Source organism: Embiotoca jacksoni, unplaced genomic scaffold, assembly GCF_022577435.1.
Source record: "Embiotoca jacksoni isolate LCO1_2020_lvr unplaced genomic scaffold, fEmbJac1.0.p SCAF_20, whole genome shotgun sequence".
NCBI classification, from domain to species: domain Eukaryota; kingdom Metazoa; phylum Chordata; class Actinopteri; family Embiotocidae; genus Embiotoca; species Embiotoca jacksoni.
Window position 1 is genome coordinate 4,412,782 of NW_027185341.1, and position 15,052 is coordinate 4,427,833.

Sequence of the window (15,052 nt, forward strand, 5' to 3'; positions counted from 1 at the left end):
CTTTCGCCACAGTGTGTATTTACAGAGCCTAATAGTTTTTTAGGCCGCAATGGCGCCTCACTTCGTAACATGTGTACAACCCACCTTCTGCCTTCTAACTCCCAAACACACACACAGAAGACATACATCAACCCCCACCAAACAACTAATCAAACCTCTGGTATTTGGGGTTTTGGCAGCAGCGTGAGCTTTAATTCAGCCAGGTGACACGAGGAAGCAGCAACATCTGAATGTGATGTTCCCTCCTCTGTGACTGGAAATGAATGGAGATGAAGCTAAAAATAAGCCCAGACAGGAGAGTGTTATGAAAGAATGAATGAATGAATGCATAAAGTGCAATGTGCAATGAATGGACACACAGCTGAATGGCTGTGTGCAATATGGGGCAACTAAAAAGATTTACAAATGTGTATACGGCCTCTTCGATTAAAACTCTATCCTCACTTCACTGGTTTTCAATTAAGTTCCTCATTCATTTTGAAATACTGGTGCTAACTCTCAGAGCTTAAAACACAAAGTGACTGAGCTTCTGAAACTGTCACACCTAATTTGACATGGCGATTCTTGACTCCTGTGACATTTTTAAGAGACAGGTGAATACGTTTTTATTCAGACAGGCTTTTGGTTAACCTATCTGGTGATTAAGCAAATGATACAGAAAATACAGCCCGAGTAGGATTCGTGACAGCAGATAATTCCCTTCCTGCTCATATTTGCAAAAGTGACCTAATGGTTGATCAATACATTCACGGTTGTTGAAGGTGATACCAGGAGATGGTTGGCAACATAAGTGGGGAGGTTGGATGTGCATGCAGGTGTGGATTTTTTTTTACAAATACATCAAACTTATTTAAAACAGCCAAATTGTAATCAAATACACTTTCTCCTGTATCACTCCCTCCATCCACCAGAGGTCTCCAGTCTTTCTCTCTCCTCAGTCTCCTGCAGGCCACGCCCACCTCACCTGCTCCCAGTTCCCCAATCATTCCACCTGCATCCACTCTGCAATCAGCCAAATCAGAATATCTACTCCCACTTTGCACCCTGTGATCAACGAAGGTGGTCAGTTACAGTTCATTCATTATTGCTGAACAATTTATGAAGCTAGGGTCACCAGTGCTTTTATTTTTATAGACTTTTAACACAAATGCGATCTGATAAAAACTTATCAATCATCAATACTCATACAGTAAATAAACATGCTGTTCTGCTGCACCGTCAAGCTCCATGACTCTGAAACAGTAAGATAAAAGTACAGTATAAACTGGTTGATCTCATGGTTGACCAAGTGGCCCTGATTTTATCTGCAACACTTTTCTCACTGTCTGACTTGTCCTCTCACCCCTCCTCATCCTCTGTGCCCTCTTCCTCCTTCCTTGATCTCATCCTCCTCTTACTCAAACACATCTTCCTCACGCTCTCTCCAAATTTGGCTTCCATTGTTGTGCAAACCAAAGATCTAACCTGAATCCTATTTCCATTGTTCAAACTCTGATTTGTAAGTGATCAAATTGGTGCCAATGCTTTCACATGGGAATTCTGACTGCAGGTAATTGATAAATGAGTGTACTATTTCAATAGCTGTGTTTAGCAAACGACAAACTCAGGCATTTAGCTTTGAATGATGAATGAATTGAATGAAAAGCGGGTCTAGTTATTTACAAAAAGTGTGATTAAGACTTGCACACCACGTCATCAGAAAGGTAAAAGGAGTTAGTGGTTTCAATAATTGTGCCAGTTTTTGTGTCTAAGCAATTGCAAAAGACCCCTGATTCATCAAACTGCAGTCCTAAACTCTGTTGACAAGCATATTGAGACACGTAGAAGCCAACATGTTGGGCGCAATAGAAAGCATGACAAAATAACTCCTGGAGCACCACAAACATGTTCGATTGGTGGCATATAAAGGTCTAAGTATCAAATTAATGTGTCCTTTAACAATCACCATAAAAGGGGTGAAGGAGTTAGAGTACTCGATCCCACTGAGAGGACAGAAAAGGCATTAGGAGGGGAGTTTAAAACACTGCAGGCCATTGTTTTATTTTCTTTCTCCCATTAGACAAAGAGCGCGAGGGAACCAAACAGGTGAAAATAACTGGCTGTATTTTCCCCACCGGGCCGCCATGCAAGACTTGGACTGCTGAACCTGATGTACTGACGCCTGTCTGTCTGTCGTATTCAGCCGAGGTGGTCTATTCAGAGTTAGGGACCAAGGGACACACAGCCCACAGGGTGTGGATGTGCATGTGTGTGTGTTGGTGTGTAAGGGGGAGGGAGGAGGCACTCTGAGCAGCAGAGAATGCCTGGTGATGGGTTACCAAAAACAGAGCACCAGGGGACAATAGGACCCAGGACATTCCTGACATAACCCCAACACACCGGGGAGGAAGTGGAAGGGGGGATTTATTGGTGTCAACGGCCCCTTGCCCCGAGCGGAGGAACGGGTGCCTCTTTTGTCCCCTCTGGCGTTGGAGATGGACTGAATCGAGACGCCTTGCAAAGAGAGGACGGCTCTAAACACATACACACATAATCACTCCTTTGAAAGAAGAACCACCAATTAGGGAATGGACATATACAGCTATAGTGGTTTAGACTCAAAGAAGGCAGGTTCCTGTGTGTGTCTGTGCGTCGCTGTGTGTGTGTGTGTGTGTTGTTGCATGCCTGCCTGCATGCACTTTTCAATAGGATCTGATTGTAAAGGGAGAGCCAAATAGGATGCTTTTCAGCTCAAAGTGCACAAGGGTTGACCCCATGGGAACATGGCTACGCACTTGTTTGAATCAGAGAGCATTTAGTCTCATTTAGGAATGGTTCATGTTACACTGAAAGGGACCACAATGAACAAGACAATGTAATACTCTGGTAATTGGCTGGACAATTGTCAAATGATTTTCCCATAGTGTTCCCCAAAACTTGATGTATCACTTAAGAGAAACAAAATAAAAATATTGCTTTAGTCCCTTTAAAAAAACAAATAGCAAAACCACCGACTAAATATTAAACTCAGTTTGTCTTTTCCTTGATGAGATTTTAAAAGTTGAGTCATACCACCCATCATGACCCTTTAATATTATTTGACTGGTGAGAAGAAACATCGTTTTAGTAATGGGAGGCCTGGTTTTAAATTGCATTGTAATTACTGACCCACCCTGAGCCTCCTTACAGCTTATGCAAACCATATTGAAGGTAAATACCCCTTTTGTGAACGGAAATGACTACGGAAAGCTGACCACTGAGCCTGACAAAGAATACTCTTTACCCATAGATACTTGAGACTTAAGCCTTACAGAAAACATCAACGCCACACTGACTGAATTCGATATTTAAGGTTATTGATTTAGAAACTATCAATATACCTGCTGAAGCCGGTTTTAGAAAAACAGACACGCTTTAAAATCTTTCGAAGGACAAAGTTAACCATCCCTTTTTATATTTCTTGACATGTACAAAATAAAACTGTTTGTGTCAAACTTCAAGGAGTTCCACCTGGAGAGTGCGAAATTGATGACATGTTTACAAGAGTGGCCCTGAAACACAAACAGATTTTTATTCCAACCACAACTGGTCACCTGAGATCAGTCTGGCAAATTGTCTGTAAAAGCCTGGTGACAATATTTGACCATTCTTCTTTGACTGGACGTGACCTTGGTGAGTGGTCATCTACTCTGACCTGCTTAACAAGCACAGCAGGTGGGGGAACAAACTAGACCAACACCGTCATCTAGTGGTGAAAATGTTGTGCTATCTCGCGCAGTAAAGTGTGTGTAATGTACACTATGCTTGTAAAAATCAGTGATAAGCAGTTAAGAAGCTGACCTTTTTGAGGTTTTACAAGTTCTGGATCTGTATTACCATCATGTTCACATCATTGTCTTGGAATGAAGCAGTTTTTAAGGGGTGTTAACTTGGACATAATTATCACTGGGACTTTATAAGAATCAGAATAACCCACTCTTACTCTACACATGTACAAATAATCTGGAAAAACATCTATGTATAAACTCTCCTTACATCATAGTCTACAGTAATGTGAGCAGCTCATGTACACACACACACACACACACACACACACACACACACACACACACACACACACACACACACACACACATTTGCATGTTAGCATTTTTAAAATTACAAAGTGAACATGCTGATGTTCCAGCTGTCATCTATTCCCACTTCATGCCATATATGGTCATGGCGGGTGGTGCCTATCCCATGGCATGGTACACACTGGACAGGTCGCCAGTCCATCACCAGGCCCATGCTGATGTTAAGAGGGTGTCATGTTTAGCATTGTTACCATCTTACAGTAGTTCAACATGCTAACATTTGCTAACCAGCACAAGGTACAACAGAGGGATAGTTTTGCAGGCATTTTGAGAGAAACCAAAGTTTGGGAAAAATTTGTCCCAAGGGCAAAATTGGAGTACCAACCACCATATTTTTGGACAATCCATAAAGTAGTTGTTGAGACATTTTGCTAAAAACAAAGAACCTCATAGCACTTGAGGAAAAGTCATTGAATATATTTAGGATGCATGACCCATCACAGATATCTGAACCAAATTTACCAATGTACCAATCAATCCAATTTAAGTCGAGATATTTTAGACAACAAGGGAACATTTAAAGGGGCACTGGCTGATGGACCATCACTGTCATTCTAAGAGCTATGCTACCAGCACGGCTAAAAAAAAATTACTCTATCAGATACAGGGCAACGATGAGAGCTTTGGTACTCTGGTGATCGAGGGGTTAATTGTGACAGTACAGCACATAAACTAACATACAGTTGATCAATTAAGTTGGAATCCTAGTGCCTTATTAGCTGCCCACGTGCATCAACCCAACGATTCCCTACCAATTAAAACTAGTTCCAATTTTGATGTTGATGATCTTGGACAGACAAGAAGATAAATACCGAAACATTTGAAGTTTTGCTTCAACTGATTGCAGATTTATTTGGCCATTATTCATTATCAGTGTGCTCGACTTGAACCTCCACCATCATCCACTTCAAGCACACTGGATTACGACTAATTCAGAAAGCAGCTCTGTAGCCTTGGGTGGCATTGTTGTGGCCGTACAATTTATTAGCTAATCAGCAAGACAGTGCCAGATTCTGCTGCTCATGAATATCGGGGCGGAATGAGAACCAGAACGTGAGCTTTCATTAGAGAGTTTTGACTCTCTCGGTCTCTCTACGTCTTCGGAACACACATCGAGTTCAAATGGGAACTCCCAAGCGCTTCCAGCTGGCAACACTTTGGGATAATGATGCTGGATTCCACACAAATGAAGGGTCTAAATACCACCAGAGAGGCACCTGAACGCCCCCCCCCCCCCTCCTCAATGCACAGACATGCATACATGTATGTAAAAACACACGCATACTTCCAAGCTATTCCTTTTCTCTGTGGGTTAATCACACGTGCACTACACACCAAGTGGGAACACCAATTTCCCATCGTCATCCTCGACAGTCACTGCTGTCAAATGTAAGCAGCTAACCCAAAAATAATCCCACATCAAGCCAACATACACACACACACACACACACACACACACACACACACACACACACACACACACACACACACACACACAAAGAGGCCAGCACACATCCTCCGAGTGCTCAGGAGTGCAGATTGGGTTACTGCAGATTCCGAGCTGCGGCCTCAAGGTATCCTCATTTAAAAACTCTCTGTGGTTGAGTCATCAGTGTGAGCTGGGAGGAGACCACCTTCAGTGGGGTGATGTCAAAATGATGGATGGGACAATAATACTGGTAGAAGAGCTATTGATAGCTCTCTTTCCTTAATGTTGACATGTTGATACCGCACACCCCAAGCAATGAGTGTGACACAAGGAGAGACAGAGAGGGCCTACACACACACACACACACACACACACACACACACACACACACACACACACGCGCGCTGGTATTATACCCATTAATATCCCTTCCGTTTCCCACTCAGGCCTTTGGTGTTTGAAGTGGAGTGGCAGCTGAGCTCTGAGCGAGTGAGTGTCCAGGAGGATGTATACAATAATGCCAAGATGCCGTCTCGACTTAAGATGAGTTGGCAGAGGGAAAGTAAACAGGCGGGGTTCCCCGAGCGCCTGTCGTTATTATCGGGGGTGTGCTGAGAGGGGCTCAAGCTGTTTATTTTTACATGAAACCTCAGTGTCTTTTAAAGTGCCCTCAGTGCTCTCTCTAACTTGACCTCCTTCCCCCCCCCCTTCCCAAAAAAAAAAAAAAAAAAAACCTGCCATAACCTTCCTCCAACCCCACCCACTCATCCTCTACGGGGTTCCTACCAGCAGCAACTAATTAACAGTCGGTTGGGTTCCAACGTGCCCCTGTGTTTGGCCCACTTCTCCACCACTGACTGTAAAGGCGTGTTAATATGGAGTGTGTTCACATTACTGTATAGCGACACAGAAGGTGGAGGTATCTTCCCACCAACAGCACCATTACAGCGGGGGGAGAAGTGTCAGGTGTGTAGATGTGTGAGAGGCAGCTTTCTGTTTGGAGAATTAACTACAATCACTTGTTCATAAACCGAGTTGAACGTGAAAAATAAAATCATGCAAATAACACCATTATCATGTGTATCAAATGTGTATGTAGATGTCAGCATCCACCCTAACACATACAAAAAAACAAACGCATTTACCTTTTGTAGATATTTAGAATTTGTAATCACCTATTTACTCACTTTATACCATAATGCTGCAACTTTATGTATGTCTTTTATAAAAGGGCTATAAGTGGCTACAAATGGTTCTATTAGTTGTTACATAATTGACTTGAGTTTCACAAAGTAATCGAGGAAATTAATAAAATGAATGAATGACATGTGGGCTGGCAACATTGGGGAAAATACAAAGTGTCTGGATTATAATCCATATTGCTGCATGTGTTATTGCAGATGACTGATTTTTGCCTTGGTTTATTAGAGAATAAGTAACTGATGGGTATTAATGTATTGTTTGACAACATTCATCAGTGGCTTATACCTGACCTTATCAATTATTTAGCGATGAATGGATCTATTAAATAAAATATTTTTAGTGGGTACCTTATGAGAAAATTGTGTCAATGAATGGCCAGGTTTTAGGAGCCCTTGAGAAAAAATATGCTTTTGACAACCCCACCCCCTTCCTCCTTCTAAGTTCCCATATAATGCAAGCAGACCTCCTGTGCTGAAATAATACTGAATGATTTGGTCTGTGATCATTTGAATAAACTACAAAAAAGAACACTATCAACAAAGGGCCTCCCCACATATGGGCCAGCATTTAGCTAATATTGCAGGATGCAAATAACTTCTTTTGTTGAGCATATGTAATCAGAATACTGAAAGTGGAGATGACGGAACTTGTGGTTTTTGGGGTCTGGGGCCCCTTGGCAGTTTCCTACTTTGCCTAGTTGGTAATCCCACCCTGTTAATATAGTTTAATTATGATGATGGTTGTCTTTGAAACGGCTTCAAAATAAATTGTTCAGTTAAACAAAAAACATCCTTTTACAATATAAATCACACACTTGTACAATAAAGGTACAAAAAATATACCTCTTCAGATAGAGTTGTTGGAAACATTAACATTCATTAAATAATCATATTTTGAATGCTATGTCCTAACTGGTCCACATTGTTGACAACATTGTTAGTTTGTTTGAAGTCCTGATGATAATATGATAGGTTCATGGTTCTAGTCAATTTATTTCCATATAGATAATCTAATTGCTCTTATTAAATAAGATGTGTGAGGTTATGTAGACAGTATGGCGGTGATGTTAACCAACACTTCCTGTTATGTCTGCTGAGAGTCAGAAGATTTCACACATGTTGAAGGAGTCAGAGATAGCTCGAAGGGGTTTTATACTTCAAAAAAAATATCCCAGCTGAGCTCTGCTGGAACCACCAGTCCATCAGAAACACTTGGTGTGAAGACAAACATTGTTAAAACACCCACAGAGCTTTGTGTTGGTCAGGTTCCTAAAGTGCATGGAGAAATCTTTAGGAAAACATTTACAAAATCATTTATCATCACACTTGAGATTGTTTCCATTTCGGCTAACAATTTGGCCATGAAAACACGGTTTACATATTCATGTATTAAAACAAGCTCATAACTCAGTGGGGAAATCTGTAATACTTTTTTTTTTTTTTTTTTTTTAACGCTCTGAACAGAGACACTGAATAAAAGAAAAAAACCTTAATATTAAAAATTGATGCGATCTCTTCCCCAGTTAATCTTAACATGCAAAATAATATGTGTGCTCAGAGGACCTCACTCATTCACATGAAGTCATTGTATTCTATTTAATTTCAGCTAAAAGCTACAGACCTTTCTGACTGAAAAAAAATATGGACTCATCAAATGCAGGTGTAACTAATAACATTAATGACGACTGCATTCCTTTGAGGTGTTTTAGTGCCGGTACCTCTACTGTGTGTTGGCTCACTCGCAACACTTACTGGGACAACTAAATGAAACATCATGAACCTTATTAGTAACGCCTGCATTTTTCTTCCAATGACAAGTCCAAATGGCTCTATCATTACTTAGAGGTGGTTTCTAAATAATGTTTCTTATTAATGTCTTGTTATGAGGTCTCTTATTATGAGGACTTGTAACATTAAGAGGGCAAGAACAACAATGGTTGGAAGCTAAAATGATGTTAAATCTGTGCAGGTGGAGCTCAGGTCAAACGTCTGACTGAGTGTTACAAGTGTTTCGCCACAAGAGGGCGGCCTGTCCCCACTGAAACCCAGGTGGTGGTGGGGGGGTTCCCTCTGAACAAGGTAAGCATCCCTCCTTGCGCCCAACAGCAGGGGTGCCAAAAAATGAAGCGAGGAAAAAGCCGGAGGCTGACATTTTCTCCGGGGTGTCCGCCGCAGGGAACCTCGCGCTGAGAGCCCCGGGCTTTGAACAGACAGACCACTGAGGCTTGTTCCGCAGACACAATCAGCGGACTGATCCAAGTGCAACAACTCTAAAAGGACCGAGGAGAGCTCCCCGCTTGAATCCCATCTGACAGCAAGTGAGTGTGTTGCCTGTTGTTAGTCTTGTTTTCTTTCATTCTGTCTTTAACGCAGTCCAATGTCTCCCACTTGTAACTGGAGAGATAATCTACCGAGATTAGTGGCTGGTTGGTGGCGCTCCTTTTATTTCACAGAAATGTGTCAAAATTGGCCCTATCTGGGGAAAATGCATGGACGTGAAGTACAGGCTGTCAATGAGCATGTGGTATTATAACTGGCAGCAGAATCTTTTAGTTTGTTGTCCTGTTAACGAACTAAAGCTTAAGTGTTTTGCTCACTTCCAAAGATGTTTGTTGGACCAAATGTATGAAGGCCTGCTGTGTGTGTGTGTGTGTGTGTGTTTCAATTTCTCTATTTACTGGCCTACTTTCTCAAAGGTCTCCGTCTAAACGCAAGCATTTTAATTGGAAACAAATGATTAAATTGTGCCTACAACGTCATTCTCACTGAGGAATCTCAAAGTTGGTTGCAAAGAACAAACATAAAGGCAACTGAACACGAACAAATAAAATTACAGATATGAGAACAAAGTAGATTCATCACACAATTTATTCATACTCCTGCAAAGCCGATGAAACAGTCCTTTAAGGTCTGATTTGTGTTAGAATATCAGAAAATGAGAGTATAAAAACTATGAGATGGTTAACTGACCTAATTGGTCTAACACCAAAAATAATAAATTAATTGGGTGGAAGGACACAATGTGTGCCTAAAAGCACGACAAGTCTTAATATTCTGTGCACATCGACTCTATAACCTTGCGCTTGTTCGTCCATTAATTAAATCTAATTAGTTTTTTGCCTCTCTTTTTGATGAAGCTGGCCCCAGTTTTCCCTTCTGTGTTTAAATCCATTAACTGGCGGTGTCGTTTTCATTTTTCTTCTGCTCCGTTGTGTTCATTGACATCGTTAATTAGTATATTGGCTCCAGGTGTGTTCAGTGGGCGTCACGCACGCACGCACAGGATTGGGGTTAATGCTTATTATTTTTAATTATCCGCGGGTTCTAATACATTTTTAAACTGTCTTTGTTTGAGAATACTGATTGAAATAAAGACACTAAAGCGCAGCAGGGTTCCGGGCCGGGCCGGGCCGAGTCGAGCCGGGCCGGGCTGTTCCCCCCAGAGGATGGTACAGTAAATAGCCTACAGGAGGAATGTTGATCAGCTTACAGCGGAGCCAGGAGGTGCCCGGGATTTGATCGGCCGCGATGCTCGAATAATGACCCGTCGGTGGGCAGCCTGCACCTGCAATAACACGCAAAGCAACACGCGAGCCGTCGCCTATAAATTAACGGGAATTATGTAGTGGATTGTGGACGTCCTCGCAGTTCTGCTGGGCTGGTTTTTTTTTACAGATGTAACATATGTTATTCTGCACGCATTTATAAACTGCATTGTCGTGGTCAGATGTGTACGGTTGAGACAATTTGAAATTCGTGACAGGCAACTCAATAAACACATTAATGCCTTTAACAAAAGTCACCACTTATGACTTTTTTTGTTTTTGTTTGTAAAAATGTAAAAAAAAAAAAATGTCAATATTAATATAGTTAATTCATCTAGGCTACATCAGAAGTAGTTGTTTGAATTCTAAAGTCCCCGTAATCCAGTGACCAATCTAGTGCGTTTTTACGCACACACTCCTCTGACGGCCTGTATAAAATTGCAAACACTCATCATGACAAACCACACGCTCTTTAACCAGGGCACTAAAACTGGGGTATAAAGTCATAGTATGAACGCACCTAATGAGTTAATGTGGTGCTGTCATGGCTGAGGGCGCGGGGCTACATTTCCTCAGCCAAAACGAAGCTCTCTTTACACGCACACATACACACACACACACACACACACACACACACACACACAATACACCATCCTCAAGATGCCACCGCGAGCCAATATCATATTCTGATGCTGCTTTGAGTTTCACGTATTAATAAACCCATCCAAACGTCAACATTGTCGGAGCCTTGACGCATGAGCGTGTACGCTAATAAATCCAACATGTGTTGGACTGTTATTGGAATTAATAAGTTATAACATTCTGCATCTGCCTCTTGTTTCTGCGGGCCCCGGAGCCCCGCTAAGCTTACTCTGTTTCAACAGGTTCAACGTTGTGTGCTCATTACGACCTCCATATGGCTGCCTGTGAACACAGCGAGCCGTTGAGCATTTAGAGCAGGCAGCAGAGTAACAATCAGTCCGTAAAGCAGCGGAGGTATTTTGTTGTAAAAATGAAACCAGTTGTGTTGTTTTGAGGAGAAAATCTTGAAAGAAGTGTTTCTTTGGGAAACAGTTTATTTTTGTTTGCGCGTAATTTAGGCGACACAACTAAATTATACGCATGACCAAATTATAGGTGTAATGAAACGTTATTTAACCAAACACAGTGGGGCTTTTTGAATATATTGCTCTCTCGCTCTTTCTCTCTCTCGCGTTCTCTCGCTCTCTCTCTCTCTCTCTCTCTCTCTCGCGCTCGCTCTCGCTGCCTGCGCACACATGGTTTGGGAAAATCTGGGTTTGATTTTAATGGGGAGTAGCCTACCCCGGGCTCGCTTTACATATGGATGTACTGGACAGTTTTCAGTTGGTTTGAGCTTCGGGCGCGGATGGGTCCAGTGGTCCACCTCCTCTCGGTATCCTCTCATTTACGACCATGTCGCGTTCCTCTCGTCCTTTTATATCTTAAGAAGGCGAATGTGTGAAAGACAGACACTTTTGCGTTTGGAGAGGACAGTTTCTGAAGAGAACCTCCAGGCTAATTGGTGTGGATCTCTCTCAGGGGACGTCTCTTATCATACAAAGTCAGCGACACTGACGACTTGACATTGGGGTAAGTTTATAATTTGCGGGTCACCGTGCCTGTTTATCATACATAAACTGTCCGTGTTTTTTTTTTTTTTTTTTTTTTTTTTTTTTTTTTTTTTTTTGCGGAGAGCAGATTTCAATTTTACGCACCACTTATTTTCTTAGAGAAGTGAGTGAGTCACGGCGCTTGCTGTGACGGGCTGTCCATTACCTGCCATTTGTTTCAAATGAAAGCAATGACTGTCATTACCTTATTACAGACTGAGGTCGTGTGACTGTAAGTAGGTGTTTGGGTTGCTGAATCACCGAGGCGCGCTGGATTAGAGTGGCGGACAGGACAGACAGGTGTTACCCTTCTGGCTTCACACCCTCTGCGAGTCGCAGCGAAAAACGGCCAAAAACAGCCCGTGCCGTGGATTTAATGCGAGGTGCTAGAAGTGCGGAGACCGTGAGATTTAATAGCGGCGGTGTGGATCAGCTGCTCGGTTCTTGTCCTGCTGGCACTGCATTAACTCAGCCTCCCAGTGTCACTCACAGTATTTTTCTTGTCTCTGACACAACCACGTGCATATTTAAGAACATTTTTGAAATTGAAAAAAAAAAAATTGGATGACATATTGTTGTTTGCTCTTAATGAGACAAAACAATCTGTCCATAATATGTACAACTCTTCATTATTAAAAAAGATCACTGAATTCTTTCTATCTACTTTCTGACACGTGGAGCCTTTAAGGGATGATAAACTTGATTTGGCATTGAAGTCTATAGTGGGAAAGGTGTGACAGGAAACCATGGCCTTGACTCTAATGATGAGCCTCACCCTCTCTACACTCTTCTCTGCTCTCAAGCTGCTACAAGTCTGCCAGCGAAAGAGAGAGTCCCACACTGATTGCTTATCTTAACTGCTTCAATAGACCTAAAGTATGCCCCTATTGCACACTGAAAGAGTGTCAGCCACTTGACCTACTTCTCTCACTCACCGCAAATGACTGGAATCAGTCCACGAAGGAGGCCTCTGAATCCTCACCGAGGTCAGAGAGAATGTGGATTGCAGAGTTTCAACCAGAGGAGTTGAACGTGTCTGGTGGAGCAGCGAGCCGTTCATCAAGAGGGTGGCCACTGCCTCCCTGTTTTTGCAAATTAATCATCATTATTTAATTGCATCACACCCTGCTTCCATCAGGAGCAGAGTGAGGGAGGTAGAGCCAGGAGCAGCTGGAGGCACATGATGTAGAGGCTAATCCAAAGCAACATAGTGCAGATTTCAGTCACTCCTGGAAGTGTTTGCGTGCGCGCAGGCACTTGCGTGTGGTATTTATGAACCCCACAGAAAGGCGGCTGGACGGAGAAGGAGAAAGCTGCAGGAACATAAGCAGATCGTTTTCTTCTGCTGCCTTGAAAAGCAGGATTCCTCGGGACTCTTGGCTCCCTCCACCTGAGCGAGTAAAGTCAACACTTCCAATATATTTTTCTTCTGTGGCTTCAGCATTTTGACAGGGGCGAAGTAATGCTAGATCTCTCTTTCTGTCAGTCGCTGCTTTTCTGTTTTTGCTGGGTGTAACATCATCCCCTCCTCAAGTCAAGCATTTGTCGTTTTGAACAGATGACACAAGTCGGTATAAAGAATTAGCGCCGCTCAACTGTGCTGGTGAAACTATTGATGGAGATCAGAACTTTCATAATACAGCTCCCATATCGGACACTAATTCCAGAGCAAATGCAAGAGTCAGAGATGTTTGATTTGATGCCATGTGGAAATTCACATGTAGAAATTGTATGTTCTTTCCTTCCTGGATCATTTCCACGCCTGACCTTGCATTTCTATTTAGACCTTGAGATGAATGTGGTGCGAGAGAGTACCCACATTACACACTCACTCCCACATCCATCGACTCCACTTTGGAGGCGAGAATGAAGGCGAAAACGCCGTCTTACTGCCGACTTAAGTGGCTGTGTGCGTGTGCGCTCACCTTTCCTGTTAAAATACCCATCATTTGTCAGAGTGACACCTAAGACGCCTCTCGCAGCGGTGGGAGGATCCAGGGGCATGGTTTATCCTGCCACTTCCTGCACCCTGCCAGGCACTGCGTTCGCTCGCCACACATTTCGTCCAGATGCAGAGTGATATGTGTGTGTGAGGTCCGCGCGTGTGCGTGTGTGTGTGTGTGTGTGCCCACTTAGTACCTATCAGTACGCTTATCTGACTTAACTACAGGCAGTTACTGAGGGAAAAGTCGGAGGTGTCAGGTGTGATGGGGTGACAGATGAGTTTTCCAACAGAACTACACTCTGTCTGTGTGTAACTGTTCACACACTGAGAATGGATCCTTCCAGTGTGCTGCAGCTTTGCTCATCTCATTGACAGCTACAAAGTGTTTGAGAAGAAAGGGCAAAGCAACACACTGTTAAAATAGCAGGCTTCTTCCATAAACCCGGACGAGCTCTCGGCGAGCGTATTAGCATGTTAACGATAGCCGAACCAGAAGACAGACACCGAGGGCCTTTAGACTCTGACCTCTGACCTTTAGGCAAATAACCCCCAATGTTCAGGAAGATTGCTCCTAAGGGAGAATGAGCAAAGGTGGAGATGGGGAGGAGAGTAGCAAAGAAGGCAGTCTGCTGAGTCACAAGCTTTGGCGGCCTTTACAACGCGTCTTCTATATTAATACGGACACTCAAGAGCATGTTTGTCCGTCAACAACGTGTGTGTTTAAGTGCAACGTACGCAACCATGCGAGTATTCCAAGCACTTAATAAAATGATTTGTGTTTTCTTTCCCCCCTGTGAGTTCAAAGCGGGTCCGTGCTCTCGGGGTAGAGGTTGCTCTTGTGCAATGGAAAAAAAAAAAAAGAGAGAGAGAGAGAGACTGTTTTCCTGTTTGGGGGGCTTTTTTGGGAAAACCGCAGCTCTGCCTACCGCAGCCAACCTTCAAAGGAGTGTTCACCTCTCTTCTCTTTAAATCCTTCCATCCTTCTAAACGAGCTACTTCCTCTCAAATCCAGGAACACCTCACCTGCCTCTCAAGCTGCGGTCGAGGTTGTGCTCCTGTCCATGGGAACTGTTCAACCACGGAGCACTCAGTCCGCCCACTTGCACTGAAAAGTGTTCACTTAAGGGGGTGGAACCTCTCAGCATCTCCTGCATGTCTCTATTATCTCCGGAACCCCGCTGCATG